We start from the raw sequence: 6,947 nt of genomic DNA, 5'->3' as shown, positions 1-6,947 counted from the left end.
CGACATCACTAACTAAATAAGAAGAGATGGGAACCATATCACCTTCATATAATTTTGACATTATTTGTAGTTATTATTTAGGATGTTGGTGACATGATCCACCTAGTTGTACTTCTTCTTCAGCCTAACTATCTTCCCAATGGCTTCCAAGATATTTAGCTTCACATCCAATGCCCCACCCATCAAGGAAATACTAAGGGATACTATAATGAATGCCCACTTTATCTTTGGTTTTCTTACATGCAAAAATAATAAGCCCCTTTTAGTTCTCTTTTGTTGTTCCTCCTATAAATTCCCTCAATCAAGCATTGGAGTCTATTTTCATAGGAATTTCTAAATTATAAATGTAGGAGCCTTCTTTGGAGATGAGAATTCTTCTGAAATGCCTAATAGGAATTTCATTTGCATGTTTTTTCATACAAATACATTTCCAAAGGTGTTAGACTCCTTGGAGCCAATGCCACCAAATCTTAGCTCCCAAAAATGCATCTAAAGTTGAAGTATGTCTTAGTTTTACTCTTATTATTTGATCTTTTATCTCCTTTGGAACCAAGCTATGGATGTTAAAATCCAAATAAAGAAGAAAACCATTTGTTAAAATCCAAATGAAGATGTTGAAAATTGCTAAAAAATATAATTGGAACTTGGATAGGTGACCCATAAATTCTGTTATACTCCTAACATTAGATCATATCTAAGAGCATCCTTTTGTTATGATCCCATTGGTTTAAAATTGTACTCTTTGAATATCTTTTGTGATAGAGTTTAGCTTAGAAAATATCAATGCGATTTTTTCACAAAGTGTCCAATTTTGCAAGATCATGGCTTAAGTTATTTCAGATAGTGTGCTCATATTTGGTTAAACACACTATTTTTATATTTTAGAACTCATTTAGACCACTTGTTCATATTTTCCACCCATGGATCAAATTCACAATGTGTTTTTGAATGAAGTGATTTGCAACTTTCCATAAAAATATATAGGAAAACTCGACATTTTGTTGGACTCCTAACATCCTTCTACTATGATTCCATTATCCATAAATTTATTTATTTGAGGATCTCTAAAGCTATATTTTTTTCTTGGTAAGGATCAATGTAGTTTTTTTTGGAAGGGTCGATTTTTGAAAAAGTTGGATTGAATAATTGTGGCTTAAATTTTATGGAAATTGTTTATTCTATTTCTTTTAGTTTTAATATCCCTAACCTGGACAAAGATTGGAAACTCTTTGATTGTCTGACTTTGGTAATATGTTTTCGAGTTTGAGCAGGGTTGGGAGGTGTGATGTTGCTCAATCGACCTCGAGTTTACTCTTGGGGACATGGAATGAGGCATAGGTCTAGCGTGGTTTGGGGACGCCAGTCATTCATCTGCATTCACAATTTTGGAGGATTTTATTTTCTCTATTCTCTATTCGTTACCTTGGGGGAAGCAGGGGATTTGTGGTTACGTTTTCCCCATGGGGTCTGTCCACATTTGATGAATGGCTACTGAAAAGAGAAATCTAGCCATTTCTGGAAGGTATATACACCTCACCTGCATCATGGTGATCGAGGTGGTTCAGAACAAATGCTCAGGGGACACTCCACTATTCGGGTTCAGAACGAATGCTTAGGGGACGTTGCACTATCCAGTGTCTGCGGGGTCTGGTGTATATGGAATGCAGGAGTGCCTCGAACACCAATACTATTTTGGGTCTCCTACAAGTGTATGATGATAGTTGTGAATCAGTTAGGGCTGACCCTAACCGATGGTGAAACCTAACTAACCAAAAATTCTGGAGAACAATGGGAGAGCAAGGAAGAGGTGGGGGATAAGAAGAGGTGGCAGTGGGAATACCAGGGGAGGAGGGAATTGTGAAGAAGAAGAAAATAAAGGAGAGTGCATGGGGAAGAGAAGGAGGCACCAAGAAGAGAGTGCAACCAGAAATATAGAAATATTGGATAATGTAAGGAATACACAAGAATAGGCATAGTCTTTGTTGAAACAACATCAGAAAGGATATAACCAAGCCTGCACTATCACAGGTTAGTGCCGGAACTTATGGGAGATTTTATGTTAATAAACCCCCACAATCTTCATCTTCCTTTCTGAATACTGAGTTTGAGGGTTAAACATGTATTATTTTTTTTTTTTTTTTTGTATATGCATTCTTTGGTTGATTTTGGTGTTTCCTACATCTGGGAATTCCTAAGATTCTACATCAATAAGGTTCTTGTATATTTTAGTATTGGGGTTTTGATGTTTTTAGGATTTTGGTGTTGACATATTTGGTTTCTTTTTCATTTTGGGTGCTCCTAGAAATCTTCTACATCATGAAGGTGCTTCTATGTTTTACGATTGTGTTTAGGATTTGGGTGTTGACAGATTTCACTGTTTATTCATTTGAACACAACTATATTTTTAGTTTGGCAATGGTTTCGATTTTGGATTATTGGGTTTGGTATTTTACTATGTGGGGTTACCAGAAATTTATATTGGAAGAGTGACCTGGTTCGACATCATGAGGGTGTTTCTATATTTTGTATTTGGGTTGATTCTTTTAGAGATAAAAATAAGATTTGAATTAAAAGAAGGAGTTACAGCTTACAGGTGAGTACTGCACCTGGAGACTGTACTCATACAAAGAGAAATCTCTCCGTACACTCTACTTACATCAAATGAGCAAGTACATCATTAAGTACATTACTAGAACTCAGGAAGTTGCAACCAAACTCCTAAACTCTAGGAACAAATCCTAAACTAAGGAGATATGTTACAACTTGTGTAACCATTTCTCCATTAATACAAAATAATATTAATTATTTTCAACTCCTAGCATCCCTCTAAACAATTCAAACTTTACATGCCCAAGAGGCTTAGTAAAAATATCAACCATGTTATCAAAAGTTTTACAATATTCAACACATATCTCTTTTGACTGTTGTTTCTCTCGAACAAAATGAACTTGAGTATCGATATGCTTGGTATTTTTATGAAAGACTGGATTGTATGCAAGCTTGATGGTACTCTGGTTGTCAGTTTTGATGATTGTTGATTCTTTTTGCTTTTCTCTTGCATCGTTGAGAAGTCTTCTCAACCAGATAGCTTCACATGTGGCTGCACACAATGCTTGGTACTCAGCTTCACATGAAGATAGAGCTACAATGTGCTGCTTGTTGCTGCTCCATGCTATGACCCCAGATCTAATGCTGAATGAGTAACATGTGATAGATCTTTGATCATCCAAGTTACCTACCCAATCGGAATCTGAAAAACCTGCTGGAATAACATCAGAAGTGTCAGTGTACAAAATGCCATAATTACTACTACTACTAAGATACCTCAACACACTTTTTGCTGCGACCTAGTGACTTTCGAGTGGTTTTGACATGAACTGGCTCAACACACTAACAGAATATGCCAAATCTGGTCTAGTTGTAGTCAGATATATCAAACTACCAACTAGCTGTCTGTACATGGTAGCATCCACCTGTTTAGTACCATCGTCACTGCTCAACTTTAAGTTCTGCTGTAATGGTGTTGCTGCTGATCTGCACTGCTCCATTCTGAACCTTTCCAACAAGCTTCTGGCATACTTCCCTTGAGTAAGAAAAGTTTGTCCAGAGTCTCTCCATACCTCCAATCCCAAACAATAATGAAGGTTTCCGAGATCTTTCATCTCAAACACTTGTGACATCTGCTGTTTGATTTCTTTGATCAGATTGTTAGCATTCCCTGTTATGATCATATCATCTACATACAAAGAAATCAAAATAATTTGCCTCTGTTTATTAAACTTGGTATACAGATTTGGATCATTCAAGCTCCTATGAAAGCCATGCTGAACAAAGAATGAGTCAATTTTCTCATACCACGACCTGGGTGCCCATTTTAAACCATAAAGTGCCTTTTTTAATTTACACACAAGATGTTCCTGCCCCTTTTTCACAAAACCTTCAGGCTGTACTAAATAAATTTCTTCCTTCAAGTCACCATTCAGAAATGCAGACTTAACATCTAGCTGGTGTAGCTGCCATTTGTCTTTTGTTGCTAAGGAAATTAGCATTCTAATGGCGTTTAATTTGGCTACAGGAGCAAAGGTGTCATCGAAATCCATTTCCTCTTTCTGTGAGTAACCCTTTGCTACCAGTCTAGCTTTAAGTTTATCTATACTCCCATCTGCATTTATTTTTGGTTTATACAGCCATTTTCATCCTATGGGGGTTTTACCTTCAGGCAATTCAACCAAATCCCAAGTATGGTTTCTGTTTATTGATTCTATTTCCTCATACATTGCAGCCCTCCATGCATCAGATTTACTTGCTTCCTCATAATTTGCAAGTTCTACAATGTTTAAAATCTTTGACATTAATGCATAGCCTTTCAATTTAGAAGATAATCGAGTCTTCCTACCCGATCTCCTTGGTAGGGGACTTACCTCAATTCTGTCTATTTCAGCCTTTTCTGGGCTTGCATCTTCATTGATTACATTGTCTGTTACTTCTTCTTCTTGTTTCTCCTCCTGCTCTTCATCTTCCTCACTGTTTTCTTCCAATAGCAATGGAATGTGCCAATCATTGTTAGAGTCATCCTTTCCTTCTTCAACCTGTTCATGAAATATGACATCTTTGCTTGCAAAAACCTTGTGAGTCACAGGATTAAATAACTTATATGCCTTGAACTCAGTGCCATATCCAACAAATATACATTTCAGGGCTTTAGGATCTAACTTCTTCCTATCTGCCTTAGGTATATGAGCATAAGCTTTTGACCCAAATATTCTTAAATGACTCACTACTGGTTTGAATCCAAACAATGCTTCAAAAGGGGTTTTGAAGCCTAGACACCTAGTAGGACTCCTATTCTTTAAATATACAACAGTGTTAATAGCTTCTGCCCAAAGACCATTTGATAGACCCTTACCTTGAAGCATGCTCCTTGCGCACTCCACAAGAGTCTGTTCTTTCGTTTTGCTACTCCATTCTGCTGTGGAGTGTGAGGCACTGTAAACTGTTGTTCAATCCCCTGATGCTTGCAGAAATCCATGAACTCTCCCAACCTGTATTCTCCCCCTTGATCTGAGTGGAGAATTTTTATCCTTTTTCCTGTCTAGTTTTCTACCATGGATTTAAACTCTTTAAAATACTGAAAAGCTTGACTCTTTTTACTCAGAAAGTATACCCATGAAAATCTAGTGCAATCATCTGTAAATAAGAGAAAGTAATATGCTCCTCCTAATGACTTGGTTTGCATGGGTCCACAGATGTCTGTATGCACCAGTTTTAAAATATCTCTTTCCTTTCTTTTAACATGCAAAGGGAACTCTTCTCTATGCATTTTCCCTAATGCACATTTATCACAATCCAGCTTAACATTATGGAAAACAGGGAGTCCATCAACCATACCTTTTCTTTGAAGTAGGATGAGGTCTTGCAAATTAAGATGGCCGAATCTCTGATGCCAAAGATTTTCGGCTGTCGATCCAGCTGCAACCATTGCCTACTGTGGCATACTCTTCACATCTAGTCTGTACAGGTTCCCCATGCGCACTACTGTTGCAAATGTTTCCATCTGGCTATCCTTAATGACACAGTTAGTCTTAAAGAATTGAACTTGCATGTCCTGATTAGTAATCATTGAGACAGAGACCAAATTTTTCTTAATTCCTAGAACATACAATACATTTTTAAGGTGTCTAATGTCACCGCTAGGTAATTTTACAGGAATGTCACCATGTCCTTTGATCTCATGTCCACTATCATCTCCTAAATAGATTTTCGACCCACATGAAGTTTCTTCAAGAAATTCAAACCAATCCTTCTTACCAGTCATATCTGAGGATGCGCCCGAGTCAACATACCATATGTCATCCTCATCTCCATTTGAAGCTGAAAGAGCACAATCGACTATAAACAGTTGAAGTTCGTGGCTATGATCCTCTTCTTCCTTAACGAAGTAACTCTTATGTTTTCTCTATTTGTTTCTTCCTTCGTCTGCCTGCCTCTTATAACAATCTCTAATCTCATGTCCAGGTTTCCCAGAGTAAAAACATTTCTTGATTGGAAAATTATTAGCAGACATACTTTTAAACGATCTCTTCTGAAATGAGTTGGCTCCTTTCTGTTGCTGTTGCTGCAGTTGCTGATGCTGCTTCCCTTTAAACTGTCTCCTTTTTTCCATCAGAGCAAGGTCATTGCTCTGTGATTTCAAATTTTGTCGTCGCTCTTCTTCCTATATCAGAATCCCTGTCAGCTCTTCAAATGAAGGGGCTTTCTCCCTTGCTGACAGCCCTGTGATGAATGTCTGATAATCATCAGTCATTTCGTTCAATGTGATCATGACCAGATTTGAATCGGAAACTTTCTCTTCGATATCTCCCAATCCGTCCTTCAGGTCTTTGACTCTAGCAAGGAATCCAGCAGCGGATTCATTCTCATCCATCTTCAATGCAAACAACTTGCCTTTGAGTGACAAGACACGGTTTGTATTCTGCGTTTGGTATAGGTTTTTGATCGTCATCCAAATGTCAGTGGGCGATTTACAGTCTCTAATATGTGGGATAACATTGTCCTTGACGGACATCTTCAATATGACCTTTGCTTTTGTCTGCCTTTTATCCCAATCTTGTTCTTTTGTGGTTGATCTTGATCTCAACTCACTTCTTGTAACGATTGACCACGCATTTGCACTTTCAAGTAAAGTCTGCATCTTGAATTTCCAGTTGTTGAAATTCGATCCATCGAGTTTGCCAGACTCGTGGAGATACGATTCTAGACTATTATTCATATTAGATTGATAAAATTTTTGATCCTCTGATGAATAAGTCTATTGAACTGAACACTTTCAGGATACTAAAAAAAAAAATCACCACATACCAGATCTGAACCTCTGTTATTGCTGAATTTTTTTTTTATCTTCAGTGAGCCACCACCGGGCAAGTCCGATCTGTTGCCACCGAACAGAT

This window comes from Pinus tabuliformis, chromosome 8 (assembly GCF_031772625.1).
Source record: "Pinus tabuliformis cultivar Carrire ecotype Pingquan chromosome 8, CPIR1, whole genome shotgun sequence".
In the NCBI taxonomy this organism is placed as follows: Eukaryota; Viridiplantae; Streptophyta; class Pinopsida; order Pinales; family Pinaceae; genus Pinus; species Pinus tabuliformis.
This window is presented reverse-complemented; position numbering follows the sequence as displayed.